We start from the raw sequence: 21576 nt of genomic DNA, 5'->3' as shown, positions 1-21576 counted from the left end.
AAGAAGAATGGAAAAGTCAGCCTTAAATAATTTAAAATAGAAGAAATGACTTAAAAGCAACAACTTTAAAGCAAAGATAATACCTATTCAAGTTTCTGTGTGGTAAATAACAATATATTAGACTAAAGATTAATCCAGACACCTGTTTTGTCTTATTGATCTGAACCACAACCAGATAATACTGCAGGATACTCCTAATGGATACAGCAATTCAGTCCTCAGTCTTCCTCTAAATTTTCTTGACTATTTAAACTCATTAACTTTCCAGATTTACTTTTTATCCATTAAGAACATTTAAAAATTTTTTCTGTAAGTGACGGCCTTCCTTTGCCAGAGGGGTATCAGTGAAAACTAGCTAAAACAGAAAGTTCTAAATAAGATGCCAAATCTCACAATACAGAAAATGCCAAGGTTTCAACAAAACTTCACTCATACCCAAAACCAGGAAGATCTGAAACTGAATAAAAAAAAGACAGTCACTAGATAACCAAGACTGAGACGAGAGAAATGTTAGAATAACCTGAAAATGACTTTAAAGTAACCATGATAAAAATGCTTAAATGACCAACTGTGAACACACTTGAAAAATATGAAAAAAGAGAAAGCCTCAGCAAAGAGTCAGTAGATATCCAAGAAAAAGTAAATGGAAAACGTTTTTTCTTATATTTGATAGCTCAATTTTACTGAGCTATCAAATGCAAATTTTAAAAGAGAAAAGTGAAATAAGTGAAATAAAAAGTTCTGTAGGGCTTTCCTGGTGGCGCAGGTGGTTGAGAGTCCGCCTGCTGATGCAGGGGACAAGGGTTCGTGCCCCGGTCCGGGGGGATCCCACATGCCACGGAGCGGCTGGGCCCGTGAGCCACGGCCGCTGAGCCTGCGCGTCCGGAGCCTGTGCTCCGCAACAGGAGAGCCCACAACAGTGAGAGGCCCACGTATCGCAGAAAGAAAGAAAAAAAAAAGTTCTGTAGTTGGGCTCAACTAAAGAATGGAGGGGAAAAAGAGAAGAACCACTAACCTTGAAGTCAGAACAATAAACGACCCAATCTAAAAAGAAGAGAGAAAAAGGACAGAAAAAAAATATCATGGAGCTGTGGGACTGTAACAAAGATTTAACTTTGGTGCCACTGCTGCCCTGAAAGGAGACTTTTTCAGAGCTGAAAAAGGTACACAAAAAAATAATGGCTGAAATCTCCCCAACTGCCATGAGACATAAACCTATAAATTCAAGAAGCTTAACAAAATCCAGAGGAAAAATCCAAAGAAATCCATGTCAAGACACATAATCATTAAACTTTTGAAAATAAAAATGTCTTGAAAGCAGCTGGAGAAAAATGACATGTTGTTTATTAGGGGAAAAATAATTTAAAAGACAGCAAAGTTTTCATTAAAAAACATGGAGGCCAGAAAGAAGTGGAACAATGTTTTTCAAGTGCTAAGAAAAAACTATCAATCCAGAATGCTATATACACTGAAAGTATACTTCAAGAATGGAAAGAAATCAAGACACTATCAGATGAAGGAAAACTAAAAGGATATGTGACCAGCAGACCTACCCTAAGGAATGGCTAAAGAAAACTGTCTAAACAGAAAAAAAAACAATAAAGCAGAGATGCTGAAACATCAAGAAGGAAGAAAAAGTATAGTAAACAAAAATATGGGTAAATATAATAAACGTTCCATTTCCTCAAGTCATCTAAATTATGTTTCACAGTTGAAAAGATAACTGTCAAACACTGTCTTATATGGACCAAAATACATGCAGAGGAAATATGTAAACCAAGCTAAAAGCAAGGGAAGGAAAAAAGATATAAAGGGACAACATGCTTCTAAATAATCCATGGATCAAAGAACTCTCAAAGGAAATTTTAAAAATACGATGAGATGGGGCTTCCCTGGTGGTGCAGTGGTTGAGAGTCTGCCTGCCGATGCAGAGGACATGGGTTCATGCCCCAGTCCGGGAAGATCCCACAGGCCATGGAGCGGCTAGGCCCGTGAGCCATGGCTGCTAAACCTGTGCGTCCGGAGCCTGTGCTCCGCAACAGGAGAGGCCACAACAGTGAGAGGCCTGCGTACCGCAAAAAAAAAAAAAAAAAAAAAAATACAATGAGATGAATAAAAATGGAAGTTCAACATGACAAAATTTGTGGGACACAAGCTACAGGAGTGATGACACAGAAATTTATAGCAATAAAATACATACATTAGAAAAGAATAAAAGTCTGATCAATAATATAAAGTCTTATCTCAAAAACTAGAAAAAGAAAAACAAATGAGCCCAACGCAGGCAGAAGCAAGGAAACAATAAAAAAAACCAGAAATTGATGAAATTAAGAACAGAAAAATAAAAGAAAAATCAATGCAACAGAATTTGACTTCAGGCATGACAGTGTAAAAAAGCTACATGGATGGGATTGCCAGGAAAACTGGTGAAAATAATTTAAAACCCTAATCATTTAAAGCTTCTGGAGGGACTTCCCTGGTGGCGCAGTGGTTAAGAATCCCCCTGCCAATGCAGGGGACACAGGTTCAAGCCCTGGTCCGGGAAGATCCCACATGTCACGGAGCAACTAAGTCCGTGAGCCACAACTACTGAGCCTGCACTGTACAGCCCATGAGCCACAACTACTGAAGCCCACGCACCTGCAGCCCGTGCTCTGCAACAAGAAAAGCCACAGCAACGAGAAGCCCGTGCACTCCAACAAAGAGTAGCCCCCACTCACTGCAACCAAGACCCAACCCAGCCATAAGTAAGTAAATAAATAAATTTATATTTAAAAGTAAATAAAGCTTCTGGAAATGGTCCTAAGGGCATATAGCAAAGGAAGAAATATCTAAACAAGAAAAATGCCATGAAAGTTTGGCAAGAAAAATGAGAACCAAGACCACTCCCTCCCTCCAGCCTGCCAGCTCTGTGAGGCCGACTCCACTCCAGACCGTGCAGCCAAGGACACAGGGATCCTGGGGAGAGCAGGGGGTCGGCATTTATGATCCTGTCCACCTACCTGTTGCTGAGGCTACAAGGTCGAGATTCTCTACTTCTAAGACCCCAATCATGGAACAGAAACTTTACCGTGTGTGAGAGTCTGCTGGGAATACTGGAGCTCTAATCACCCTTGTTTGGGCTCATGAAATGGTGGTTCCACACCCGGAAAGGCAGTTCAAGAAGATCTCAGGCTACTGACCCTCCCCATGGGTGCTCAGCTCCAAAAGTCGGGGTGTCTCTCATACAGAAGTGTAGTTTCCCCCACTCCCAGTTCCAGAGCCCTGCCTGGCAGGTTCTGCCCGGGGGAAGGAGAAGCGGGCAGTAAAACAAATAGCTCTTACTCTCCTCCCAGCAACAGAGCAAGGAGAGGTTCAGGCCTAAGAGGGCTCTGAACAAGAGTAGAGGCTGTGGTGAAATGTAATTGGGAGAAGGTTCATAGATTCAAGATGACAGAGCTAAACTCTAGGCCAGCTCATTTGCAGGAGAGAAGAAGGCTGGGAGGAGTCCTCCTGAGATCAGAACAAGAATCAAAGACTGACCTCAGGAACCAATACTTCAAAGGACCCCAAATTTGATTGAATTAGTCTACAAAACAGTTTATGCCCAAGGGCACTGTTGAAAACAACAGAGCCAAGAGCTGGAAAATTTCAGAACAAAACAGATGGGTGTTGGCAGGGAAAGACGATGGGAGCTCTGCCCAAACCACTATCCTCTGAGGGTGACTGAGCATACCCAAAGCTGCTCCGCCCTGGGAAACAACATCAGAGGCTTAACACTAGAGACACACGGGACGGGGTGGGACCAGACCTCATGAAAATAACCCTGCCAGTCACCAAACATATAAACAAGCAAATTATAATGAAAAGCCAGGGCAGGAAGCAGGCGGTGGCAGAAAGACCAATATACAGACTTATTATATTACTAGAATGCCTAATTTCCAAGAACAAAAAAAATTACAAGGCATACAAAGAAACACAAAAGTATGGCATATAAACTGAAAAAAAAAGCAGGCAACATCAACTACCTATGAGGGCAACCAAATGTCAGGTTAACAGAAAAAGAATTCAAGACTGCCATTATAAACATGTATAAAGGGGAATTCCCTGGCAGTTCGGTGGTTAGGACTCGGCACTTTCACTGCTGTGGGCCTGGCTTCGATCCCTGGTTGGGGAACTAAGATCTCACAAGCCACTTGGCATGGTCAAAAAAAAAAACAATGCGTAAAGAACTTAAAAGGAAACCAGGATTAAAGAGATGAAAGGAGGAATGATAATGATAATAATGTCATATCAATAGAAAATATCAATAGAGACAGAAATTACTATTTTTGTTAAAAAGACCAAAAGGGGAATTCCGGAGTTGAAAATAATAGCTGAAACAAAGAATTCCCTAGAGGGGCTTAACAGTATATATGGACTGGCAAAAGAAATAACTAGTGAATGTGAATGCAGAGCAACAGAGATTACATAAAACAAAGAAAAAACAGAAAAAAGAACAGAAAAAAATGATCAGAGCCTCACAGAAATGTGGAACATGCATATTCAGTATACGAACATAATGGAAGGAATGGGAGTTTCAGAAGAAAGGAAAGGAGCTTAAAAATATACCAAAAAAAGGGGGACCTTCAAGATGGCAGAGGAGTAAGACGTGGAGATCACCTTCTTCCCCACAAATACATCACAAATACATCTACATGTGGAACAACTCCTACAGAACACCTACTGAACGCTGGCAGAAGACCTCAGACTTCCCAAAAGGCAAGAAACTCCCCTCGTACCTGGGTAGGGAAAAAGAAAAAAGAATAAACAGAGACAAAAGAATAGGGACGGAACCTGCACCTCCGGGAGGGAGCTGAGACGGACGAAAGTTTCCACACACTAGGAAGCCCCTTCACTGGCGGAGACTTGGCGGGGGGGCGGGGGGTGTGTGTGACGGGGGCGGGGAGGGGGGAAGCTTCGGAGCCGCGGAAGAGAGCGCAGCAACAGGGGCGCGGAGGACAAAGCGGAGAGATTCCCGCACAGAGGATCGGTGCCGACCAGCACTCACCAGCCCGAGAGGCTTGTCTGCTCACCCGCCGGGGTGGGCGGGGGCTGGGAGCTGAGGCTAGGACTTCGGTCGGAGTGCAGGGAGAGGACTGGGGTTGGCGGCGTGAACACAGCCTGCAGGGGGGTTAGTGCACCACGGCTAGCCGGGAGGGAGTCCGAGAAAAGTCTGGAGCTGCCGAAGAGACTTTTTCTTGCCTATTTGCTTCCTGGTGCGCTAGGAGAGGGGATTAAGAGCCCTACTTAAAGGAGCTCCAGAGACGGGCACAAGCCGCAGCTATCAGCGCGGACCGCAGAGGCGGGCATGAGACTCTAAGGCTGCTGCCAACGCCACCAAGAAAACTGTCTGCAAGCACAGGTCACTATCCACACCGCCCCTCCCGGGAGCCTGTGCAGCCCGCCACTGTCCCCGTGCTCCTGGGACAACTTCCCCGGGAGAACGTACAGCGCGCCTCAGGCTGGTGCAACGTCACGTCGGCCTCTGCTGCGCAGGCTCGCCCGGAATTCCGTACCCCTCCCTCCCCCCGACCTGAGTGAGCCAGAGCCCCCGAATCAGCGGCTCCTTTAACCCTGTCCTGTATGAGCGAAGAACAGACGCCCTCAGGAGACCTACACGCAGAGGCGGGGCCAGTCCAAAGCTGAACCTCAGGAGCTGTGCAAACAAAGAAGAGAAAGGGAAATCTCTCCCAGCAGCCTCAGGAGCAGTGGATTAAAGCTCCACAGTCAACTTGATATACCTACCTTGCATCTCTGGAATACCTGAATACACAACGAATCATCCCAAAATTGAGGCGGTGGACTTTGGGAGCAACTGTAAACCTGGGGTTTGCTTTCTGCATTTAATTTGTTTCTGGTTTTATGTTTATCTTAGTTTAGTATTTAGAGATTATTAACATTGGTAGGTTTGTTTACTAACTTGGCTGCTCTCTTCCTTTTTACACACACACACATATATACATACATATTTTTTTTCCCTTTTCTCTTTTTCTGAGTGTGTATGCGTATGCTTCTTTGTGTGATTTGCTGTATAGCTCTGCTTTTACCATCTGTCCCAGGGTTCTACCTGTCCATCTTTTTTTGGTTTTTTTTTAGTATAGTTTTCAGCACTTCTTATCATTCGTGGATTGGTTTTTTTGGTTTGGTTGCTCTCTTCTTTCTTACTTTCTGTTTTTTTATTATTATTATTACTTTCCTATATATTTTTATTTTATTTTATTATTATTTTTTCTTGCGGTACGCGGGCCTCTCATTGCTGTGGCCTCTCCCGTTGCGGAGCGCAGGCTCAGTGGCCATGGCTCACGCGCCCAGCCACTCTGCGGCATGTGGGATCCTCCCGGACGAACCCGCTTCCCCTGCATCGGCAGGCGGACTCTCAACCACTGCGCCACCAGGGAAGCCCTATTTTTATTTTTAATAATATATTTTTTTTACTTTTTATTTTAATAACTTTTTCTTTTCTTTCTTTCTCTCTCCCTCCTTCCCCTCTTCCCCCTCCCTCCCTCTGTCTGTCTATCTCTCCCTCTCTCTTTCTTTCTTTACTCCCTTTTCTTCTGAGCTGTGTGGCTGACAAGGTCTTGGTGCTCCGGCCAGGTGTCAGGCCTGAGCATCTGAGGTGGGAGAGCTGAGTTCAGGACATTGGTCCACCAGAGATCTCCAAGCCCCACGTAATATCAAGCAGTGAAAGCTCTCCCAGAGACCTACATCTCAACGCTAAGACCCAGCTCCACTCAACGACCAGCAAGCTACAGTGCTGGACACCCTATGCCAAGCAACTAGCAAGACAGGAACGCAACCCCACCCATTAGCAGAGAGGCTGCCTAAAATCATAATAAGTCCACAGACACCCCAAAACACGCCACCAGAAACGGTCCTGCCGACCAGAAAGACAAGATCCAGCCTCATCCACCAGAACACAAGCACTAGTCCCCTACACCAGGAAGCCTACACAACCCACTGACCCAACCTTACCCACTGGGGGCAGACGCCAAAAATAACAGGAATTATGAACCTGCAGCCTGCAAAAAGGAGACCCCAAACACAGTAAGTTAAGTAAAATGAGAAGACAGAAATACACAGCAGATGAAGGAGCAAGATAAAAACCCACCAGACCAAACAAATGAAGAGGAAATAGGCAGCCTACCTGAAAAAGAATTCAGAGTAATGATAGTAAAGATGATCCAAAATCCCGGAAATAGAATGGAGAAAATACAAGAAACGTTTAACAAGGACCTAGACGAACTAAAGAGCAAACAAACATTGATGAAAAACAATAAATGAAATTATAAATTCTCTAGAACGAATCAATAGCAGAATAACTCAGGCAGAAGAAAGGATAAGTGACCTGGAAGATAAAATAGTGGAAATAATGACCACAGAGCAGAATAAAGAAAAAAGAATGAAAAGAGTTGAGGACAGTCTCAGAGACCTCTGGGACAACATTAAACGCAACAGCATTCAAATTATAGGGGTCCCAGAAGAAGAAGAGAAAAAGAAAGGGACTGAGAAAATATTTGAAGAGATTATAGTTGAAAACTTCCCTAACACGGGAAAGGAAATAGTCAATCAAGTCCAGGAAGTGCAGAGAGTCCCATACAGGATAAATCCAAGGAGAAACATGCCAGGACACATATTACTCAAACTATCAAAAATTAAATACAAAGAAAAAATATTAAAAGCAGCAAGGGAAAAGCAACAAATAATATACAAGGGAATCCCCATAAGGTTAACAGCTGATATTTCAGCAGAAACTCTACAAGCCAGAAGGGAGTGGCAGGACATATTTAAAGTGATGAAAGGGAAAAACCTACAAGCAAGATTACTCTACCAAGCAAGGATCTCATTCAGATTCTATGGAGAAATTAAAAGCTTTACAGACAAGCAAAAGCTAAGAGAATTCAGCACCACCTAGCTTTACAACAAATGCTAAAGGAACTTCTCTAGGCAGGAAACACAAGAGAAGGAAAAGACCTACAATAACAAACCCAAAACAATTAAGAAAATGGTAATATGAAAATACATATCGTTAACTACCTTAGAGGTAAGTGGATTAAATGCTCCAACCAAAGACATACTCTGGCTGAATGGATACAAAAACAAGAGCTATATAATTGCTGTCTACAAGAGAGCCACTTCAAACCTAGGGACACATACAGACTGAAACTGAGGGGATGGAAAAAGATATTCTATGCAAATGGAAATCAAAAGAAAGCTGGAGTAGCAATTCTCAATTCAGACAAAACAAACTTTAAAATAAAGACTATTACAAGAGACAAAGAAGGACAATACGTAATGATCAAGGGATCAATCCAACAAGATTGTAAATATTTATTCACTTAACACAGGAGCACCTCAGTACATAAGGCAAATGCTAACAGCCGCAAAAGGGGAAATTGACAGTAACACAACAATAGTAGGGAACTTTAACACCCCACTTTCACCAATGGACAGACCAACCTTAATGAAAATAAATAAACACAAGCTTTAAATGATACATTAAACAAGATGGACTTAATTGGTATTTAAAAGACATTGCATCCAAAAACAACAGAATACACTTTCTTCTCAAGTGCTCATGGAACATTCTCCAGGATAGATCATATTTTTGGTCACAAATCAAGTCTTGGTAAATTTAAGAAAATTGAAATCATATCAAGTATCTTTTCCAGCCACAACGCTATGAGACTAGATATCAATTACAGGAAAAAGTCTGTAAAAAAATAACAAACACACGGAGGTTAAACAATACACTACTAAATAACCAGGAGAACACTGAAGAAATCAAACAGAAAATCAAAAAATACCCAGAAACAAATGACAGTGAAAACATGATGACCCAAAATCTATGGGATGCAGCAAAAGCAGTTCTAAGAGGGAAGTTTATAGCAATACAATCCTACCTCAGGAAACAAGAAAAATCTCAAATAAACCACCTAACCTTACACCTAAAGCAAGCAGAGAAAGAAGAACAAAAAACCCCCCAAAGTTAGCAGAAGGAAAGAAACCATAAAGTTCAGATCAGAAATAAATTATAAAAGAAATGAGGGAAACAATAGCAAATATAAAAAAAAACTAAAAGCTGATTCTTTGAGAATATAAACATAGTTGATAAACCATTAGCCAGACTCACCAAGAAAAAAAGAGAGAAGGCTCAAATCAACAGAATTATAAATGAAAAAAGAGCAGTAACAACTGACACTGCAGAAATCCAAAGGATCATGAGAGATTACTACTAGCAACTATATGCCAATAAAATGGACAACCTGGAAGAAATGGACAAATTCTTACAAAACGACAACCTTCCAAGACTAAACCAGGAAAAATAGAAAATATAAACAGATCAATCACAAGCACTGAAATTGAAACTGTGATGAAAAATCTTCCAACAAACAAAAGCCCAGGACCAGGTGGCTTCACAGGTAAATTCTATCAAACACTTAGAGAAGAGCTAATACCTATCCTTCTCAAACTCTTCCAAATTATAGCAGAGGGAGGAACACTCCCAAACTCATTCTACGAGGCCACCATCACCCTGATACCAAAACCAAAGATGTCACAAAAAAAGAAAACTACAGGCCAATATCACTGATGAACGTAGATGCAAAATTCCTCAACAAAATACTAGCAAACAGAATCCAAAAACACATTAAAAGGATCATACACCATGATCAAGTGCGGTTTCTCCCAGGAAGGCAAGGATTCTTCAATATACACAAATCAATCAATGTGATAAGCCATATTAACAAATTGAAGGGGAAAAACCATATGATCCTCTCAATAGATGCAGAAAAAGCTTTCGACAAACTTCAACACCCATTTATTATAAAAAACCTCCGGAAAGTAGGCATACAGGGAACTTACCTCAACATAATAAAGGCCATATATGACAAACCCACAGCCAACATCGTCCTCAGTGGTGAAAAAACGAAACCATTTCCTCTAAGATCAGGAAAAAGAAAAGGTTGCCCACTCTCACCACTAGTACTCAACATAGTTTTGGAAGTTTTAGCAGCAGCAGTTAGAGAAGAAAAAGAAATAAATGGAATTCAAATCGGAAAAGAAGTAAAGCTGTCACTGTTTCCAGATGACATGATACTATACACAGAGAATCCTGAAGATGCTACAAGAAAACTACTAGACCTAATCAATGAATTTGGTAAAGTAGCAGGATACAAAATTAATGCACAGAAATCTCATGCATTCCTATACACTAATGATAAAAAACCTGAAAGAGAAATTAAGGAACCACTCCCATTTACCACTGCAACAAAAAGAATCAAATACCTAGGAATAAACCTACCTAAGGAGACAAAAGCCCTGTATGCAGAAAACTATAAGACACTGATGAAGGAAATTAAAGATGATATAAACAGATGGGAGAGATATACCATGTTCTTGAATTGGAAGAATGAAGACTGTGAAAATGACTGTACTACCCAAAGCAATCTACACATTCCATGCAATCCCTATCAAACTACCAATGGCATTTTTCACAGAACTAGAACAAAAAATTTCATAATTTGTATGGAAACACAAGACTCCAAACAGCCATAGCAATGTTAAGAAAGGAAAACAGAGCTGGAGGAATCAGGCTCCCTGAATTCAGACTGTACTACAAAGCTACAGTAATCAAGACAGTATGGTACTGGCACAAAAAGAGAAATATAGATCAATGGAACAGGAGAGAAAGTCCAGAGATAAACCCACGCACATATGGTCACCTTACCTTTGATAAAGGAGGCAAGAGTATACAATAGAGAAAAGACAGCCTCTTCAGTAAGTGGTGCTGGGAGAAGTAGACAGCTACAAGTAAAAGAATGAAATTAGAACACTCTCTAACACCATAGAGAAAAAAAACTCAAAATGTATTAGAGATCTAAATGTTAAGGCCAGACACTATAAAACTCTTAGAGGAAAACACAGGCATAACACTCTGTGACATAAATCCCAGCAAGATCCTTTTTGACCCACCTCCTAGAGAAATGGAAATAAAAACAAAAATAAACAAATGGGACCTAATGAAACTTAAAAGCTTTTGCACAGCAAAAGAAACCACAGAAAAGATGAAAAGACAACCCTCAGAATGGGAGAAAATATTTGCAAAAGAAGCAACTGACAGAGGATTAATCTCTAAAATATGCAAGCAGCTCATGCAGCTCAATATCAGCATCAAAAAAACAACCCAATCCAGAAATGGGCAGAAGACCTAACCAGACATTTCTCCAAAGAAGATATACAGATTGACAACACACACATGAAATGATGCTCAACATCACTAATTATTAGAGAAATGCAAATCAAAACTACAATGAGGTATCACCTCACACCAGTCAGAATAGCCATCATCAAAAAAACCTACAACAATAAATGCTGGAGAGGGTGTGGAGAAAAGGGAACCCTCTTGCACTGTTGGTGGGAATGTAAATTGATACAGCCACTATGGAGAACAGTATGGAGGTTCCTTAGAAAACTAAAAATAGAACTACCATATGACCCAGCAATCCCACTACTGGGCATATACCCTGAGCAAACCATAATTCAAAAAGAGTCATGTACCACAATGTTCATTGCAGCTCTATTTACAATAGCCAGGATATGGCTGCAACCTAAGTGTCCATCGACAGATGAATGGATAAAGAAGACGTGGCACATATATACAATGGAATATTACTCAGCCATAAAAAGAAACGAAATTGAGTTATCTGTAGTGAGGTGGATGGACCTAGAGTCTGTCATACAGAGTCAAGTAAGTCAGAAAGAGAAAAATAAATACCGAACGCTAACACATATATATGGAATCTAAAGAAAAAAAAAATGGCTCTAAGAACCTAGGGGCAGGACAGGAATAAAGATGCAGATGTAGAGAATGGACCTGAGGACATGGGGAGGGGGAAGGGTAAGCTGGGAGGAAGTGAGAGAGTGGCATGGACTTATATATACTACCAAATGTAAAACAGATAGCTAGTGGGAAGCAGCCGCATAGCACAGGGAGATCAGCTCGGTGCCTTGTGACCACCTAGAGGGGTGTGATAGGGAGGATGGGAGGGAGACGCAAGAGGGAGGAGATATGGGGATATATATATATATATATATATATATATATATATATGTATAGCTGATTCACTTTGTTATAAAGCAGAAACTACCACACCATTGTAAAGCAGTTATACTCCAATAAAGATGTTAAAAAGTTTTTTAAATATATACAAAAAAATAATAATTGACAATTTCTGAAATTTACTGAAAAACATTAACCTACTCAACCAGAAAGCCAAATGAAGTCCAAGTAGAATAAACACAGACGAATCCAGAAAAAATACATTAAAAATGCTGGAAGTGAGAAATAAGGAGAAAACCTTGAAAGCAGCAAGAGAAAAAAAGACTACAAGAGAACCCCAATAACACTAACAGCTGAGTTGTCAGCAGAAACAACGTAGGGCAGAGAGCAGTGGGATCACGTATTGAAAGTGCTCAAAGAAAACATTCTCAAGCAAGAATCCTACATCCAGCAGAACTAAATTGAAAAAATGGAAGCAAGATAAAGCCACTCTTTTATTTAAAAAAAAAAGAAAGAAAGAAAAAAAGAGAAAGAGAGAGAGAGAGAGAGAATGAATTTGTTGCCAGCAGACCCATCTCATAGGAAAGGACATGAGAGGACGTTTTTCAGGCTAAAAGCAAGTGCCCACAGATGGTAATTCAAATCCACAGGAAAAAAACATTCCATAAGATGTTACAGAAAAACCCTGAACGAAGTTTTTGGCCAACTGAATACTCTCTTCTCCTAACTGATGTAAAGGGCAAATGTTCAAAAATATGTATGTAATGTGTTGTCCAGTGTAAAACATACAGAAATATAATACATTTGCAGATAACAGCACAAAGGAGGTATATTTCTTAGCGTTGGGCTAAGAAAATGACTACAGATGGGAATGCAATTTGGTGCTGCCACTATGGAAAATAGCATGGAGTTTCCTCAAAAAATTAAAATAGAACTATGATATGATCCATCAATTCCATTTCTGGGTATTTATCTGAAGGAAATGAAAACACTTGGAAATATATGTGCACCCCCATGTTCATTGCCCCATTATTTACAACAGCCAAGGCAGGGAAACAACCTAAGTACCCACTGATGGATGAATGAATATGGAAAATGTGGTCTATATATACAACGGAATATTATTCATCCATAAAAAAGAAGAAAATCCTGCTATTTGCAACAACATAGATGGAACTTGAGAGTGTTATGCTAAATAAAGTAAGTCAGACAAAGAAAAGCAGATACCCTATGATCTAACTTATATGTGGAATATAAAAAAAAATCAAACTCCTAGAAAGATTCTGTTTGATGAAATCAAATTTATCCGTTTTTCCTCTTATATATCATGGATTTTTTTTTAAATCAAACAGAGAACAGATTGGTGGTTGCCATAGGTGGGGGCTGGGGGGGTTGGAGATATGGGTGACAACGGTCAGGAGGTACAAACTCCAAATTATAATACTAACCAGCTCTGGGGATGTAAGGTACAGCATGCTGACTATAGTAACAACACTGTATTATATATTTTAAAGTTGCTAAGAGGGTAGATCTTAAAAGTTTTCACCATAAGAAAATAAAAATTTAGAACTATGTGACACAATGGATATTAACTAAACTTACTGTGGTAATCATTTCACTATATGTGTGTATATATATATATTATATTATATATGATATATATAATAAATATATATATAAATAAATAAAACTGGGGGTAATTTTTAAAAATTAGTTCTCACAAAAAATTTGCATACTGCTTGCTGTTTACTACCTACCCACACAATTGACCTGGTACCTGCTAATACTCCCAAAATTCAAAGTCAAAAAAATTATTCTAAATTTTTTTTTTTTTTTTTTTTGTGGTACGCGGGCCTCTCACTGTTGTGGCCTCTCCCGTTGCGGAGCACAGGCTCTGGATGCACAGGCTCAGCGGCCATGGCTCACGGGCCCAGCCGCTCCGCGGCATGTGGGATCTTCCCGGACCAGGGCACAAACCCGTGGCCTCTGCATCGGCAGGCGGACTCTCAACCACTGCGCCACCAGGGAAGCCCTCTAAATTTTAATGTAAAGGCAAAGAAACCAAAATAGCTAAAGCAATTTTGAAAAAAAAAAAAAATGGGAAGAATCAGACTACCAAATTTCAAAACTTACTCTACAGCCATAGTAGACAAAACTGTGGTATTTGTGGAAAGAGAGATATACAGAAGAAAAAAACCAAACAGAATGTCCAGAAATAGGCCCACACAAGTTTGCCCAACTGATTTTTGACATTGGTACAAAAGCAATTCATTAGGGAAAAGATAATAATGGTGCTGGAGCAAGTAAACAACCATATGGGAAAAAAATAAACCTCAATCTAAGCCTCACACCTTATATAAACCCAAGACAGATCATGGGGTTTAAATGTAAAGTGTAAAACTTTTAGAAAAAAAAAAAATCTTCAGGACCTCAGATCAGGCAAAGAGTTCTTAGACATGACACTAAAGGCATGATTCATGAAAGGAAAAACTGATAAATTAGACTTCATCAAAATTTAAAACTTTCAATTTGCAACATACCCTGTTAAGAGGATGAAAACACAAGCTACAGACTGGGAGAAATAGTTGCAAACCACGTATCCCGGCAAAGATTTAGTACCTAGAATATATAAAAAACTCTCAAAATAAAATAGTAAAAAATTAAACAATCTAATTAGAAAATGGCCAAAAGACATAAAGAGACATTTCACCAAAGAGGCTCAACAGATGGCAAATAAATAGATGGAGAAGTGTTTAACATCATTAGCCATTAAGGAAATGCAAATTTAAAATCAAAATGGGATACAAAGCCATCAGAATGGCTAGAATAAAAAACAGTGACAACACCAAATGCTGCTGACATGCAGAGAAACAAGATCATTCGTACGTTATTGGTAGGAATGTAAAATGCTAAAAGCCACCACTTAAACCAGTTTGGTATTTTCTTAAAAAACTGAACATGCAACTACCATATGACCCAGCAAGTGCAGTCCTGGGCATTTATCCCGCAGAAATGAAAACTTACATTCAGACAAAAACCTATACGTGAATGTTTATAGTAGCTTTATTCCTAATAATATAAAAAACTGGCAACAAGCCAGGTATTAACAGGTGAATGGTGAAACAACCTGTGGTACATCACACCAAGGGATACCACTCAGCAATAAAACAGACTATTACTGATATGCTCAGTAACCTGGATGAGTCTCAGGGAAATTATGCTGAGTGAAAAAAGTCAATCCCCAAAACTGTATGATTACATTTATACAGCATTCTTGAAATGACAAAAATATAGAAGTAGAGAACAGATTAGTAGTTAGAACAGCTAAAGGAGGTGGTGGGAAAAGAGGGAAATGAATATAGCTATAAAAGGGCATCATGAGGGATTCTTGATGGAAATGTTTGGTATCTTGATTGTATCGATGTCAACATCCTGGTTGTGATATGGTAGTTTTGCAGGATGTTACCATTGGGGGAAACTGGGTAAAATGTACAAGGAGTCCTCTCTATTTTTCTTACAAATGCACTTGAATCTACAATTACTTCAAATATAAACCTTAATTAAGACAAAATTTGAGTGATATTGCTTTCGAATAGCATGTACTTAAAAAACAATAAAAAAAAAACCAAGCACTTCAGTTTTGTCCATGAAAAGAAATAAATGCCCTTTTTACCATCTGATGTAATATGTCTAATAATTTGAAAGTGAGCTATCAAGCAGCATAATTTGGCCTCTGTGGAAGCAAACAAACTTAATACTGAGGAATGTGCAATGTGTGTAACACATCTCAAATGCTTCAGAAGTTTTCAATACAATTAACTGTTCTAATACATTGTATAATACATATTATAATTCTGCTTTAATAGCAATACTGACTTGTTTAATGACCAGATTTCTGGTTTTGAAAATACAGACAGATGTCAAAGGTCGTGCCCTCTCCAAATTTTCCATTAAAGTATACATAAAAATAAAGGACTGAAAAAAATAGTGAATAAATTTTGGTACATTCTCTCAGTGGAATGCTACTAACCAATTAAAGACAATTAAAAAGGAATCAATTATTGACATCTATAATAGCACCTATGAGTATCAAAAAATACTACATGAGTTAAAGAAGCCAGACACAAAAGAATATATGTTATGATTCAACCCACCTGAAATTTTACAATGGGAAAAAAAATTAAAGCAATAGAAACCAAAACAGTGATGAGGGCAGGAACTCCTCATTCTATGAGGCCAACATTACCCTGATACCAAAACCACACAAGGACACTACTAAAAAAAGAAAATTACAGGCCAATATTACTTATGAACACAGAAGCAAAAATCCTCAACAAAATGTTAGCAAAGTGAATTCAATAATTCATTAAAAGGATCATACACCATGATCAAGTAGGATTTATTCCAGGGATGCAAGGATGATTCAGTTTCTGCAAATCAATCAATGTGATACATCACATTAACAGAACAAAGAATAAAAATCATATGATCATTTCACAAGGTGCAGAAAAAGTGTTTGCCAAAATCCATTTATGATAAAACTCTCAACAAACTGGGTATAGAGAGAACATAACCTGAAATAATAAAGGCCATATTTGACAAACCCACAGCTAACATCATACTCAGTGGTGAAAAGCTAAAAGCTTTTCTTCTGAGATCAGGAACAAGACAAGGGTGTCCACCCTTACCACTTTTATTTCAACATAGTATTAGAAGTCCTAGCCACAGCAATCAGACAAGAAAAAGAAATAAAAGGAATCTAAATCAGAAAGGAAGAAGTAAAACTGTCACTGTTTGCAGATGACATAATACTATATATAGAAAATCCCAAAGATGTCACAAAAAACTATTAGAATTCATCAAGTTCAGTACAGTTGCAGGATACAAAAATAACATACAGAAATCTTTTGCATTTCTTTACACAAACAACAAACTATCAGAAATAGAAATTAAGAAAACAATCTCATTTACAACTGCATTAAAAAGAATAAAATACCTAGGAATAAATCTAAGGTAAAAGACCTGTGCTCCAAAAGCTATGGCACTGATGAAAGAAACTGAAGATGACACAAACAAATGCAAACAAATGGAAAGATATATTCTGCTCATTGATTGGAAGAATATTGTTAAAATGACCATACTACCCAAGACAATCTACAGATTCAATGCAATCCCTATCAAGATACCAACAACATTTTTCACAGAACTAGAACAAATAATTCTAAAATTTATATGGAAACACAAAAGACCCTGAACAGCCAAAACAATCTTGATAAGGAAGAACAAAGCTGGAGGTATCATGCACTCTGATTTCAAACTACACTACAAAGCCACAGTCATCAAAACAGTATGATACTGGGACAAAAAACAGACACATTAATCAATGTAACAGAATAGAGAGCCCAGAAATAAACCCCACATTTATATGGCCAATGAATCTATGACAAAGGAGGCAAAAATGTACAATGGGAAAAAGACAGTCTCTTCAATAAATGATGTTGGGAAAACTGCATAGCTACACAGAAAAGAACGACACTAGACCACTTTCATATACCATATACAGAGATAAACTCAAAATGGATTAAAGACTTGTATTTAAGACTCCTAGACAAAAACAAAGGCAGTAAGCTCTCTGACATGGGTCTTAGCAATGTTTTTTTGGATCTTTCTCCTCAGGCAAGGGCAACAAAAGCAAAAATAAATAGGACTACATCAAACTAAAAAGCTTTTTGCACAGCGAAGGGAACAATCTAGAAAACTAAAAGGCAATCTAGAGAATGGGAGAAGATTTTCAAATGATATGTCCAATAAGGAGTTAATATACAAAATCTATAAAGAACTCATACAACTCAACAGCAAAAAAAGAAAGAAAACACACACACACACACACACACACACACACACAAAACTCAACTAAAGAATAGGCAGAGGACCTGAACAGACGTTTTTCCAAAGAAGATATACAGATGGCCAACAGGCACATGAAAAGATACTCAATATCACTAATCATCAGGGAAATGCAAGTCAAAAGCACACTCAGGTATCACCTCATATCTGTAAGAATGTCTATTACCAAAGAGACAACAAATAATAAGGACACAGAGAAAAGGGAACCCTTGTCTACTATTGGTAGGAATGTAAATTGATACAACCATTATGGAAGACAGTATGAAAATTCCTCAAAACTTAAAATCAGAACTATCAATACCACACTATTTAGCAATTCCACTTCTGAGTATTTGTCTGAAGAAGACAAAGACACTAATTTGAAAAGATACACACATTTCCATGTTCACAGCAGCATTATTTACAATAGCAACCTAAGATATGGAAGCAACCTAAGTGTCTATCAATAGATGCATAGATAAAGGGTATGTGGCATATATATAAAATGGAATATTACTCAGCCATAAAAAAACAATAAAATCTTGCCACTTGGGACAACATGAATGGACCTAGAAATAAGTGAAATAAGTTAGACAGAGAAAGACAAATATTGTATGATTTCACTTATATGTGGAATCAAACAAAACAAAACAAACAAATATAAAAAAAAGAAAAACAGACTCATACAGAGAACAAACTGGTAGTTGCCAGAGGGAAAGGGGGTAGGGCAATGTTCAAAAAGGTGAAAGGAAAGGTGAAAGGGATTCAGAAGTCCAATTTACACTTATAAAATAAATAAGTCACAGGGATGTAATGTACAGTATAGGGAATATAGTAATATTGTAATAAATTGTATCGTGACAGCAACCAGACCTACTATGGTGATCATTTTGTACTGTATAAAAATATTAAATCACTATGTTGTACACCTAAAACTAATTAATATTGTAAATCAATTATACTTCAATAAATGTGTGTATATATATACACATATATACATATCTTCTATATCTTGCACTGGGAGATTAACAGATGTATACAGCTGTCATAACTCATCAAACTGAATAATTTAAGATTGGTGCATGTTACCACAGGTTACTCTGGAAAAAAATTTTTGAGAACAATGAAATTATACATTCGTCCAGTACTATGCAAAAGTGCCAGTCTATTTCAAGAGAAAGAGCTTTACATCAAAATGTAAGTCAACTCACTGCTTCCTTCATCAAGAAAGTCTTGCTACAAAAATAGTCACTAAACTGTGTGCTTAGTAACCAAGTTGATTTACATTCTGGTTGAAGCTCTCTATTTCAACACAGGCAGGCCTGTAAAATACAATTGGATATCAACAGCCGCTCAGCTGGGCTAGCAGCCTGTGGGAGAGGGATGAAAGAAGAAATGGGGCTTAAAGCAAGCTTAAACTTGAAAATCCCTTCCATTCCTCTCAAATTCAAAGGAATTTTGTATTCCATTTCATATCATGTGTTACAGTCTGAATGTCTGTGTGTCCCCAAAACCCCTCCTTTCATATGTTAGAGCCATAACCCTCAATGTGTTGGGAAATGAAATTTGGGGGGTAATTAGGGTTAGATGATGTCATAAGAGTGGGGCTCTAATGATGGAAACAGTGCCCTTATAAGAAAAGCGTTCTTCCCCTCTCCCCCTCTTCCCTCCACCACCCCCTACCCCCATGTGAGGACACAGTGAGAAGGTAGCTTTCTGTAAGCAAGGAAGAGAGCCAAGATCAGCTGGCACCTTAATCTTGGACTTCCCAGCCTCCAGAACTGTAAGAAATAAATGTATGTTTGTTAAGCCACTCAGTCTAAGGTATTTTGTTATAGCAGCCCAAGCAGATTATTATGTGTCTTAACATAAAATGGTTTTGAATGACTGGTTAAATATCTTTTTTCTCCCAAACTACAAATAAAATTGATATTATGGGAAGATATACCACACTTACCCTAGTTTTAAAAATACCACCCAAGACTGGGGTATCATAATACCTTAAATGGATCAATCACATACCTGCCTATTTTATTTTATCTTATTTTATTTTTTAATTTAATTTTTCTTTAATTTTCTTTATTTTATTCTATGCTATTCTATTTATTTATTTCTGGCCTTGCAATGCGGCTTGCAGGATCTTAGATCCCCTACCAGGGACTGAACTCAGGACCCCGGCAGTGAGAGCCCCGAGTCCTAACCACTGGACCACCAGGGAATTCCCATGCCTCTTATTTTAAATAGAAAAACAAGGTTTAATTTATGAAAGTGCTCAAACATATCCATTGTAAATATTGGATAATACCCATAATGCAAGAACAGAAGGAAAAAATTACACGACATTTTGTCTACAAATGGGGGCATTTTGGGCTTCCCTGGTGGCGCAGTGGTTGAGAGTCCGCCTGCCGATGCAGGGGACACAGGTTCATGCCCTGGTCCGGGAAGATCCCACATGCCGCGGAGCGGCTGGGCCTGTGAGCCATGGCCGCTGAGCCTGTGCGTCTGGAGCCTGTGCTCCGCAACGGGAGAGGCCACGACAGTGAGAGGCCTGCGTACCGAAAAAAAAAAAAAAAAGCGGGGCATTTCAAGGAGTCTTACGAGGCTCATCCAAGTACCTGAGTAAGTTGAATAAAAGGGAAAAAAAATTCTGACTGGATGCTAGAAATTAAGATTTAGATACTCTTCTAGACTCAAAAGGAACACTGATGTCAAGCAACAAAATCATTGCTTTGCAAAGGCATGAATGTGTAATTACTGCTCTACTTGGCAAAAAAGTCTCTTGGGGTTCTGTAGGGGGTGGGAAGGAATGCCAAATGAATTTAAAAACTCAAGAATACTAATATAAAATGATTTAACCTAATGTAGGTGAGAAATAAGAATCAGTAAAGAAAGGTCAGCTGATAAATAGCCTGTAATAAAAACAACTGTTTCCTGGAAAGCAGACCACTTAACTACTATTACCTCAGCATAACCATGAAGCAAGCTATAACCATTCTTACTCTTCATGGTAGAAAGCAGAGAAAGCCTACGTGACATTCAGGGAAGTCAAGTGAGTTCTCTTAGAGGAGAATCTAAATTTCTCACTCAATTCATTTACTATTTAAAATGCACCTAGCAGCCACCCCTCAAAAACAAAACAAAATGCAACCCTGAACTGTATTGGGTGATGACCTATCAATTTACATATCCAGTATGGACCTCTCGCCTCCAACTGCCTGCCTATTTAGTATCTCCACCTGCACGTCTCATCTTGTCTCAAGGGAAACATGCCCAGGTCTGAACTCCTGACTTCTTCCCCCAAACTGATCTTCCCAGTCTTCTCCATCTCAGGTAAGAGCTCTTCTGACTTTCTAAGTGCTCGAGATGCTTCTTGGAGGCATCCTTGACTCTTCTCATTTTCTCACCCCACACATCTAATCCATCAGCAAATCCTGTCAGCTCTACCTCCAAACTATACCCAGAACCTGACTATTTCTCACACCACTTTCATGGCTTCAACCCTGGTCAAAATGACCATCATCTCTCTCCTGAATTATGCACTAGTCCCCTTCTTAGTCTCCCTATTTCCAAACTCCCTCTACCTCTACAGTCTATTGCTCACACAGCAGCCA

At 39.0% G+C, this 21576-nt stretch overlaps 1 protein-coding gene across 1 annotated transcript in view; it reads right to left on the bottom strand.

Moving 5' to 3' along the window:
• IARS2 (isoleucyl-tRNA synthetase 2, mitochondrial) overlaps nt 1-21576 on the bottom strand; it is a 68383-nt gene that overhangs the window by 44398 nt on the left and 2409 nt on the right. The window lies entirely within an intron of this gene.

This window comes from Monodon monoceros, unplaced genomic scaffold (genome assembly GCF_005190385.1).
Source record: "Monodon monoceros isolate NGI ecotype Baffin Bay Population unplaced genomic scaffold, NGI_Narwhal_1 Super_Scaffold_18, whole genome shotgun sequence".
NCBI lineage: Eukaryota > Metazoa > Chordata > Mammalia > Artiodactyla > Monodontidae > Monodon > Monodon monoceros.
This window is presented reverse-complemented; position numbering and strand designations above follow the sequence as displayed.